Source organism: Ambystoma mexicanum, chromosome 9 (assembly GCF_040938575.1).
Source record: "Ambystoma mexicanum isolate Mex_15411 chromosome 9, UKY_AmexF1_1, whole genome shotgun sequence".
Lineage (NCBI taxonomy): Eukaryota > Metazoa > Chordata > Amphibia > Caudata > Ambystomatidae > Ambystoma > Ambystoma mexicanum.
The window spans coordinates 131,221,306-131,232,166 of record NC_090931.1 but is presented as its reverse complement, the minus strand read 5'-3'; the positions used below and the strand labels follow the sequence as shown (position 1 = coordinate 131,232,166).

Below are 10,861 nucleotides of genomic sequence, written 5' to 3'. Positions count from 1 at the left end.
ACTCGTTCTGGACAAACACAGACTGGACTTTAGGCCTGCCCCATCAACGCTTCGCCCCGCCTTCCAGAGGTGTGGACACTCCCTTATTGGTGAAAGTTGTATAAACAAAACAGACCGTCTCTGCTGCTGATTGGTGTCTCCGCTTCTTTGCCCGCCTCTCGACCGTTCATTGGTGTTTTTTAACTGTTTCGCCCAGCGGCTCCAATCGGCCATTGGTTGTTCCATCCCGTAAACCCCGCCTTCAGGTCCGTCCTCGGTCCGTAAAAGACTCTGTACTCCACGCCGCTCCGTCACGTTCCTCCAGCTCGGTGCCTGATTGGTTGCCATTGGTAGATCTCACCCGCCCCCTCCGCCTCCGTCCCCTGGAGCGCGCGGGTGCGGTTGCCATGGTTATCGGAACACGCTGGGGGGCGGGGCACTTGGAAAGATGTGGGGGACAACATAACGGGGTAATGCGACTAGGCAGAGGCGTTATCGGTGTTCCCCCTTGCTCCTCCCAGGCGGCCCCGCTCCCGGCTGTGCCCGTGACATCGCAGAGGTAAGAACTAGGGCGAGGGGAGGAAATCACAGCTACTCACCCCAGGCCAGTCCCAGTCCTGCCCCTCGAGCGGTATTAGCGCCTAGGCAGACACTGGCCTGTGTCGCCTTCCAGCCCCTGGTCCCTAATCCTTGGGTCCCCATCCAGGCGACGCCGGGTAGTGCTGGGGCACGAGACTCCGGACTCTTGCTCCCTGGTCCCTGCAATTTATTTTATATGCAATGTGCTAGAGATCCCCTGAACCCTGAAACTCCACACAGGGTGTGAAATGTGGGCTCTAGCCTTCTGACCCCCAGCATTCACGTATGTGGGAATTGTACAGACGTGTGCCCCCAAGTATAAGCCAGGGGCAACATGTAATTGATAATTGCTAATAAGCAACTTCTATATACGCCGAAACGACACATTGGTAACATCCCCAGCAAGCTGTGAGATGGTGCTCTCATCCCACAGGCAAATTCTTGTCATGCATATCGCATGGAAGTAAGAGGGAGATTGCATGGGCATGTCTGATGTTTTAATAGGATTCACACTTAAAGCGACACTAATTTGAGACTGACATTCTGAGCTTTTACTTGGAAATATTGTTAACATTTAGGTATTCTCCTTAAATGTATAGACTCGCAGCTTTTGGTAATGCTTTGACGCAGGGAGTGTGAGGGGGTAATGGAAGGGGGTGCATTTCTTATGAGTATAACACCTATTATACTGCTTAGAAGCAAGAGGAATAGGTCTGATCACATTTATAAACGTGATATTTGTTGTATTGAAAAAGGTCTGCAGGTGACAGAAGTGGGTGATGGTGGGTTTTAACTGCTCAGTTGATCAAACAACATACTGTAGTGCGAGGGCATAGCTCAGCGAGTTGCATACTGAACTCTGGCATGTGCCAGCCTGCACTTCCCAAGTTCAAATCATAGTACGGTTGAATCAGCCCTTTGTAGGTTAAGAGAGGGAACATTGTGCTCAAGCTTAGGGGAGGTGGTTGCATATGGTTATTTAGGCAAGGTTAAGAGTTAAGACTGAATAATGTTTGTTAGAGTGTTTTCTTTGCTTTTTGGTTAAGAACGAACATTGTGCTCGAGTGTGAGAGACTCGAGGTCCGCATGTGGCAGATCCTGATAGATGGTGATAAGTTTATTTTTGGAAGGCTGAGTTGGGTAGGCATGGTTATGCTCTGATGTGAGCGGTTGTGCTCGAGCGTGGCAGTCTCGAGGAGGACCTCAGGGTGGCTGTCAGGACAGTAGGTGTTATGGCTAAAATGTTAAGGAGTGTATTTGTCCTAATCATTTGGGCACATCAATTGTGGCCTCTCTTTTGGTTGTTTCAAAGGAGGAGGATGTGTAGTATGCTGTGATACTAGTTTTGTGTTGTCAGCCTGAAGGCTGAATGGAATGTGAGAATGTTCTGATGCGTGTGGAGTGTTGTGGGATGAGTGTTCTCTAGATGTCGGTTGGGCACTCGAGGAGAGATGCAGGAACCAGAAAGATGTTACTTACCACTCTCCTACTTGTACCCTTTACCTGTAACAAAGCTACAATAAAGAAGCGTCTTCCTTTATTGCATAATTCGCCTGGAGTGGCGCCTGCTTCATGATGACTTTCCAAGACCAGGGTGAATACTTCACCCTAATGTGGTCACTGCATTGCTTATCATTCAGTTTGGTGGTAATAACACCTGTTGCTACAGAGGTTTGACACAGGAGAGATCATGTATGATGTGGTAAAGGGAATCATTTGATGTGCTATCAACTATCATAGGTAGACAACGGAAACGCTAGGCCCACTTACATCAACACATCGAGTGGTTTGGCATGCATAAAATGATAGGCCAGATAAGAGCCTCCGGAATGGGTATTCAATCTGCATTCTATATACACAAAACCTACAGTCTAGCTATACCGCTTCGAATATGCCACATTGGCAATCGGAAAAAAGCCAAAACGTGAAATGAGGGAGGCTACTGGCAGGGGGTAATGTGCAGGTACATGGCATTTCACGTTAACTGCATTGTTTACACATTTCAGGACAAGACATGCCATCAGTGTGGTGCTTCTCACAGTATCTTGTGCTGCATTTGCCCAGCACCGGGCCTCCTGCTGTGCACTGAAGTGTGTGTTGAGGGGCTTCCGTTACGAAAGGGGGGGCATTGCCCCCTGGATACTCTTTGGAGTTTAACTGGTAGGCCGGTGCATCTAGGTATAGGGAGTTCGCATAGTCAAGTCTGGACATGACAATGGACATAATTGTAGTCAGTCTGTTTGGGAAGGTAAGGTGGGGGAAGATGCGCTTCTGGACCCCAACGTGGAAGTGACAGGCCTTGGTAGTATTGTTGATGTGGTGAGACAGTTAGGTCAGAGTCCATTGTGCAGCCAAGGTTTTTACAGTGGTCATAGTCGCCGGGGGCAGGCCGAGTGAGGGTGGCCAGGGAGTCCGGTGGGGGAATAGAGCAGAGGTTCTTCATACCATGATCTCCGCTTTACCGTGCATTAGGAGGAGATGATTAATCGTCATCCAGCAGTCGATGTCTGAGAGACATGCTGCTAGGCCAGGGCTGGGGTAGATTTAGGGATTCTCAGGATGATTTGTGTGTCATCCTCATAGTTGTAGGACGTGAGGTTGTGTGAGCGGGTGATCTTGGGAGGGGGGGGTCAGGTAAAGGTTGAAGAAAATCAGAGAGAGGCAGGCGCCTTGGGGTACTCCAGTGTTTACTGGGCGCTTGCGGCAGAGAGGAAAGGGGCAGATGGGTTATTTGCTCTCTGTTAGAGAGGAATGAGGCAATCCAGCAGAGAGCTAAGCCACGTATTCCTAAGGAACTGAGTCTGTCCAGGAGGATCATGTGGTTGATGGTGTCAAACGCTGGCAAGAGGTCAAGAAGAATTAGAGCTGCACATCCCTCTGAGTCTGCTGTCACTTTGAGGTCATCCCAGATAGACATCAGCATGGATTCTGTTCCATGGCGTGGACGGAACCCTGATTGTGCAGAGTCTAGGACATTGTTAGATTCCACAAAGTCATTGAGCTGTGAGTAGGCAGTGCGGAGGGACGCTTTTTTAAGCAGAGGTTTGAAATGCACAGTTTTGAAGGAGTCTAGGAACTTGCCGGAGATGAGGCAGTGGTTGAGGATGGACCTTGCCAGTTCTCACGTGCAGGTGGATGTGAACATTTCTTTGAGGAGAGAGGCGGGACAAGGGTCCAGCGGTGAGCTGGAAGGTCATCTGGTGGATAGTTTCGGAACTCCTCGCTCGAGATAGGGATGAAGGGTTAGAAAGACGGGGGTCTAGTAGAGTGGGTGGGGGGCAGGTTGGCAAGAGGGAAAATTTGGCATTGATGATGGCGGTCCTGTCTAGGGCTGTTTTGTGAAAGTTTTCAGACGGAATTGCAGAGCATTAGTGATGGGGCAGTCGGGGCTGCGGTGCAGGGCAGGTTCAGGAATTCAGTGATGATTCTGTGGAGCTCTTTGCTGCTGCTCCGGCAGTTCAGGATCCTTGTATTATGAAATGCTTTTTTTAGCCTTTCGGATCTCTGATTTGTAGTTTCTGTGGTGGCAGTCGAGTACTGATTTGTTTTGTGGGGTTCTGGATGCTTGCCACTTGCGCTCACAGGAGCAGTAGTGGGTTTTTAGAGTCTTCAGGAGGGGTCAAACTATTTGGGCATAGGTCCTACAAGGAAGGGAGCGGACTTGGAGAGGGTTAGGCGTATGAGAGAGTCGTTTAGCCAGGAGTCGAAGAGCTCTATGGGTACGGGTCCCGCTGTGGTCGGGAGTGACGGGTGGAGTCCTTAGTAGCGCATCAGCCATGTCCGGTAGTACCTTGACCTTGTTTCAGCACTTGAAATGGGATAAATGAGTAGAGGATGGGTTGGGGTGTGGCACCGGTGTGATGATGGAGAAAGGTATGGTGCAGTGGTCTGTCCAGATGAGGGGTTGAGTGGTGGAAGTGGTGATGAGGTGGGAAGAGCTGAAAATGGCGTAGAGTGTGTGGCTAGCAGTATAAGCTGGTCCTCTGATATGCTGGGTGAGGTTGAGTGCCACAAGACTGTCAACAAGTGGTAGAGTTATGGAGTTGTTGGGGAGGTTGAACCAGATGTTAAAAGCCTCCCAGTAGGGCGAGTGCTGGGTGGGTAACTAGATTGGTTGATAGAGAGCTGTATAGCCTTTTGGCAAAGTGTCTTAGTAGCCCGTGGGCCTGTAGATGAGATGAGCTGTGTGACAGAGTAGGCAGGAGGGAGAGTGTGACTAGGAGGGATTTGCTTTGAGCTGTGCTGGGTTATGTTTCGGTGGAGGTGATAGAGATATGAGGTTTGGGCAGGATGGCTAGTCTGCCTCCTATAGAAGGTCTGTTGTGGGCGACGAGTGAGTAATCAGGTGGGAAAGCTTAATGAGAGATTTGTTTGAGGTTGTCCTAGAACCAGGTTTCGGTGATGAAGACAAGATCGGGGTTCTCGGAAGTTAGGAGATCAAAGATGCTGTGTTTTTTCTTGGCTACGGAGCGGGCATTGAATGGGAGGCAATATAGGAAATGCCAGTCCAAAATGCTTGAGTTGGTCAGTTTTTATGTTCAATGTAGGTATAATAGATTGCCACCTGCGAGGGAGTAAAAGACTCGACTTTTTAATTTTTATTAGTAAAATTATGCACATAATTCTGTTTTGGAAAGGGAAGCCTGCTAACCAGGCCCCTCTTTCATAATGCTGCATGCCACAATTATAGTGCACTCACATGCCTTTGCTGAGATAGTCTCCTGACATTCTCAGCACCAGCCCTCCAGTGGCAGCAGGGCAGGTTCTAAGGTCATCTGTGCATTCTTAACAGCTACCGGAACACAAAGTTCCAACATGCAGAGGTAGCCTTTTAATTATATGCACCTTTAATTCAAAACATAATGCTGTATCCTTGTAGTATAGTATACTGTAAATATATGCCATGATTGCTTGTGGCATGGTTGAGAATGGGACGGGGTCACACAATTATACAGCCACAGCATTTGGATATCTTAATAGTGTGCCAGCTTGCTGAGAAAGGCTTCAGTTATGACAGGCCTGATGTGTGTTAGTGGTCTTGTCTGGGTGACTCCACAACAGCCATGTAGGACAATGCCCAGGAAGCTGCTCTTTTGTCTCCCAGAAAAAGGCTAACACTTTTCTCCCGGGGAGCAGGCATCCTGGTGGGGTCGGAGGGGGGCTACAGGGCGGGCCCTGTTAATCAAAGCCAGTTTTGACATAACAAAGCCGCTCTCACACCATGCTACCGGTCACTTGAGTCATTTTGAAGTCGGGAGACATGGGAAGGGGGAGGAGTTAGAGTAGCCTAGAGAAGGAGAGTAGACCAAGAGAGGGATGCCACCATCTTGGTTTCTTCTAGAGTTCTCTAGAAGAAACTCTAGAAGAAACCTACAGCAAAGCCCTTTGGGTATGTCAGAATGCAAAGGACACTTTTTACAGCACCCTGCATTGGACCATTGAAAACAGGCGTGCGTTGGACCAATCCCCTCTAACATTTGTCCTTTAAAAGGCAAGGAAAAACTTCTTAGTGGATCCATCTTTGGACTATTGAAAAGGAAGGATTCCCCTGGTACCTGGTTGTGGTTATAGGTTGCTTCAAAGTCCTCTGCAATCGAGTTGAAGAATAAGGACTTCCAAGTAAGAGGCAGGCTCTTGTCCCCAACCATCCTAGGAGGACATGAAGATGCAGTGTTGAGCTGGGCTTCTTGATGTTTTTTTGTAGTCAAGCTGATGTGAAAGTGGTCCAGTGCTGCTGTTCCAGTTGTGAGTCAACCTCAATGAGACTTTGAGACAGGGCTTTCTGTGGACGGATTTGGCATTTGAGATAGATGAGTTGATCGCTCTTGACAAGTCGAGTCGTTTTGAGATGATGCTTCTATTGGATTGAGTTGACACTCTGGATGCAGCAAGTCAGCTGCTACGATGGCAGCAAGCTGGCAGTTGTGTCGCAGCAGCAATGGAGTTCACTGAGTCAAGTTGAAGTCGGGACGGCACAAAGAATCAGGTACACAGTTCAACGTTCTTGGATTGTCAAAAGCCGCACCAGAGATCATGCAGTGTCTTCAAGCGAATCATACGCGGTCAAGCTAGAGGGGATAGACTGGGTTCTAAACTACTTCTGAGTCCCTGCAGGAGTAGTCCAAGATCTCCAGGAACAAGGTGAATCCTTTGTTATGCACTTCCACTTAAGAGTTTGAGTTTGTCTGATAGCTGCAGGGGGGGGGGGGTTCCTTCACCTCCAGTGAGCAGAATCCTGGTTTTATTGCACAATCAGGAGAAAGGCCTTGGTCTTGAACATTTCTACCCCAACTGTGCCTCTTAAGTGGGTAAATAAAAGAGCTTTGCTCTTCCTTCATTGAAGCCTTCACTCTTAAGCTCTATGGCAAAAGGCTTTGGAACAGACTGCATGCTCAAGTTCAAGGGAGATCCTCCTTGTCTAGAATTAAAAAAATGAATGGACTAAGGGCATGGTTTCCCTCTTTATAAAGACAATATGTATAGTGGATTGTTCCTAAGCAAGCCTGATGGCAGAGGTTCAATCCAGGCGGCTGTAACAATTGTCTTTGGCCTTCTGATGTCATACTCAGTGTGTTCTGTGCAAGAAGTGGTGAGGGGCAGGACGTTTTGGTGCCCCACCGTAATCCTAGATGGTGGAACACCTCTCTGGGCTAAATCCTTTATTTGGGCTACTCCTACTACACCCCTTCCTCTGTCTGCCTACTTTAAAAGGACCCCAGTAATCAGCAACCGGGTTTGAGAGGGCCTTTGTTATGTCAGGACTGACTTTGATGCACTGGTTCCCTGGAGACTTCTCGGGAGGGTTCTCCTGGAGGAAACCTTCCTCAGGACGATCAAAGGAAATCTTCCTGGGAAGGGCCCTAGGCCAGGCAGCTCATACACACCCAGCCCCGTTGAGAGGCCCCCAACCCTGCTGGCAAATCACCCAACAGAGTCAATAAAGGTACATCCCAGGAGGGAACCTGAACCTGAATTATATGTTCCTATCAAAAGTATCACTCTCCTGTGCCAACATATTCAAATACTAGGTCAGGGGTAGGGGTTATGAGGTCAGTGTATGGTCGGGGGTGTTCAATATTGACAAGGGGAAGGGTGGAGTATATAGCTGTGATGACTGGGTTGCAAGAGATACATTTCGTTCTAAACACGCACTTCCTTGGAGGGGGCTTCAGGGGCTGAATGTCCAGACAACGTAACTCTTTGCTGATGCCAGGGTGATCATAGATGGGCTGAGGCCCCCTTTACAGTTCAGTCCCACACTACATAATGGCTGGAAGCCTTTCTTATTACACGTAACAGATTACCTTTTAACATGCGGCTAGCTGGTTTACATTTGAGTCAAATAAGCTTGGGACATACTTTCATCTCTATAAAACTGGGCAGAGAGATTGTCAACGAATAACCACATAATAATGGCAGCCAAGGGCGACTAACTTCTATATTGTACTTTTCTAACATTGTACATATAATTACATTCAGTGTTGTCAGAAAATGAGGTAGCATTGTGTGAGCATGCACAGATCTATATTTCATTACCCGGTTAATATTACAGTTAGTAGTGTAAACGTTTCAGCATTATAAGTCGACATATATTCTGCTTTCAATATAGCAGGTTAGCATAGGAACTTCCAGCTACACACGTGCATGTATTTACATTGCTTATTCATAAACCTTCTTAGGTTGCCAGCAGGTTTATATAATTTTGCGCACGATGAGAAGGCATGTTTACTTTTATACAAGTCAAAGGGAAGATATGTTCACTGGTTTAAGGGTCCTTTCGATTGTTGACTTTGCTCTGGGGTGCACGGGGGTTATGTTTTCATGGCCAGGGTCTGCGGGGTGCGGGTTTACAGAGACAGATAGCCCTTGCTCTGGCCCTCGTTCTCGGCCACATCTGAATCAATGAAGGGAGTCGGACGGCAAGTGATACAGTGTGGGTTTTGTTGCATTCCTACTGCCAGCCTTCTCATGGGAACCAAGTAGTTATGTGGACGGCAGAGGGGAGGAGGTACGCGCTTGGTGGGGATGGCTGCAGGCTGGAGTGGAACCTTAATAGCCTTTTTGCTATTTGAAAATGGAGTCTGTGCGTTACAAATGGAGACTTTCATACCCCTGGTTTTGCCATACAAGGGTGTGCGTGGGGGTATTACAGCACCCAGAGATGTTCTTGTACGAAAGGGGTCATGCTTCCCGGAGGTGTTCCCGCATGAGTGCCCCAGGGCCGTGGCCCTGGACCTGAAGCAGCCATGGCTGGGCCCACTTGGGAAGCATAGGAATAAGGGTGAGGGGGGGCTCCAGGGCCTCCTCCTTCCACTCACTGTCATGAATGAATCACCTTGCTAAGCTGACAATAATATGACATCCAAATGCTTTTGGCTGTTGTGAGCAGCCAGGAACGAGAGACGGACACACACAACTCATGATTGTGGTCACAAATTTGTATTCAAAGTAAAAGAGGTTAGAAAATGCCTTACCCTCCCAACTCTAGGAGGGATTTCCTTACCTCAACCAAAACTAAGGGGCTGTCCTGTGTCAAGATGTCCAAAGCAAATATGTCCTGTGTCTGAAACCCTATTTTAGCCCTCACATTCTAAAAGTAAATCTAAGGTGTTATGTCTAGTGTCTTTGGCCTTTGAAGCGCACAAATGTTCAAGAGACCTGGTGTTGGCTCGCCGAGTTGCGGGCAGTCTACAGCAGTTCTTGTCTGCAGCCTACAGTCTGTCTACAGTTCTTGCTGCCATGGAGGAGGAGCTGACAAAACCCCTACTGCAAGGCGAAGCGGCACGCGGAGTTGGCTCGCCGAGTTGCGAGCAGTCTACAGGAGTCCATGGCCGCCATGGACAACATGGAGGTCTCAGAAACTCCCCTACTCCCAAGACAAAAGTGTACTCCGGTTCAACCGGTCCAGACATCAACCCCCCTTGGTCGCGTGCTGAGAAGGCAGTACTCCCGTCTTGAACGGATAAATGGAAAAGGTAAATATCGAACGCACCCAACATCAAGAAGGGGAGACATTACACCATCATCCTCCCTTTCGGCTTCTAGCCCCTCAGACGTCCACTCGCCTGTGGGTCCGCGTACTAACTCTGGTGAAGATGGCGGACGGTCTGGGTCCCCCGTGCATGATTCTGAGGAGGGCGTTCAGACAGACGAACAAGTTACTTTCTTACCTGGTAACGTTCTTTCGATGGGATGGTCCGACGACGTATTCCATATCTATGACAGGTAATGTCCACAGCTGTGCTGCTTCGGAAAATCTTTGGCGTCTGCATCCTGTGTCGATGACGTCGATGCGCCGTCCCCGAGGACCTCCTCCGACGGCCGACGTGACCCGATGTGATAAGTAGGGCGCACGACGCCCATAGCCTCAGTTATAGTTTTTTCCCAGAACGTGTGCCACCAGTTTTCTGCCAGTCAGACACAGAAGGCCTTGAGGAACGCAAGCTGCAATCGCAAAAGAAATTCTGCAGCGGGGAAGGCAGGGAGGGAGCGATATGGAATACTTTGTTGGACCATCCCATCGAAAGAACGTTACCAGGTACGAAAGTAACTTGTTCTTCGAGGGGATTGGGTCCTCCGACGTATTCCATATCTATGACAGACTCCCAAAGCACTACCAAGCAAGGAGGTGGGAAAGAATTTAGAATACAAATTTAGCATACCCAATCAAATTGCGGAATAGAGAACTGCCTTGCCAAAGGCCAGATCTTGCCCTCTGATGGAATCGAGGGAGTAGTGACGTACAAAAGTATGTACTGAAGCCCAGGTGGCTGTATCACAGATGTGACGAATAGGAGCTCCCCTCTGCAGAGCAGTAGATGCAGCCACTCCCCTGGTAGAATGGGCCCGCAAGCCAGCCGAAGGATCCTTACCCGCCAAGTGGTAACACTCGGAGATAGCTAAAATAATCCAACGAGACAAAGTCTGTTTCGTCACAGCTTGTCCCAAACGCTTTCCAGCGTAACCAATGAAAAGTTGATCGTCCACTCTGACCCGGGACATGCGTGAAATATAAAAGCTCAACGCTCTCCTAGGATCAAGCCTATGGAGCCTCTCCTCTTCCTTACCAGGATGTGGAGGAGGATAGAACGCCGGAAGAACAACCTTCTGGCTCAAATGAAATTCCGAAACCACCTTCGGAAGAAAAGAAGGACGAACTCTAAGGACAACCCTGTCCTTATGAAACACAGTGAAGGGTGGCTTAACTGAAAGTGCCTGTAACTCACTCACTCACTCTGCGAGCGGAAGTAACTGCAACCAAAAACACAGTTTTCAGAGTTAACAGCCTCAAAGGGCAAGAATG

General features: G+C 48.8%; 1 protein-coding gene across 3 annotated transcripts in view; it reads left to right on the top strand.

Annotated features, from left to right (window-relative positions):
* The first annotated feature begins 391 nt into the window (after positions 1–391).
* DIXDC1 (DIX domain containing 1) overlaps positions 392–10,861 on the top strand; it is a 560,841-nt gene continuing 550,371 nt past the window's right edge. Inside the window, exon 1 of one of the 3 annotated variants that reach the window (XM_069614294.1) lies at positions 392–538. The gene's annotated coding sequence lies outside the window, so the exon portion shown is untranslated. The remainder of the gene's footprint in view (positions 539–10,861) is intronic. The other 2 variants (XR_011274537.1, XM_069614291.1) reach the window with 2 other exon arrangements.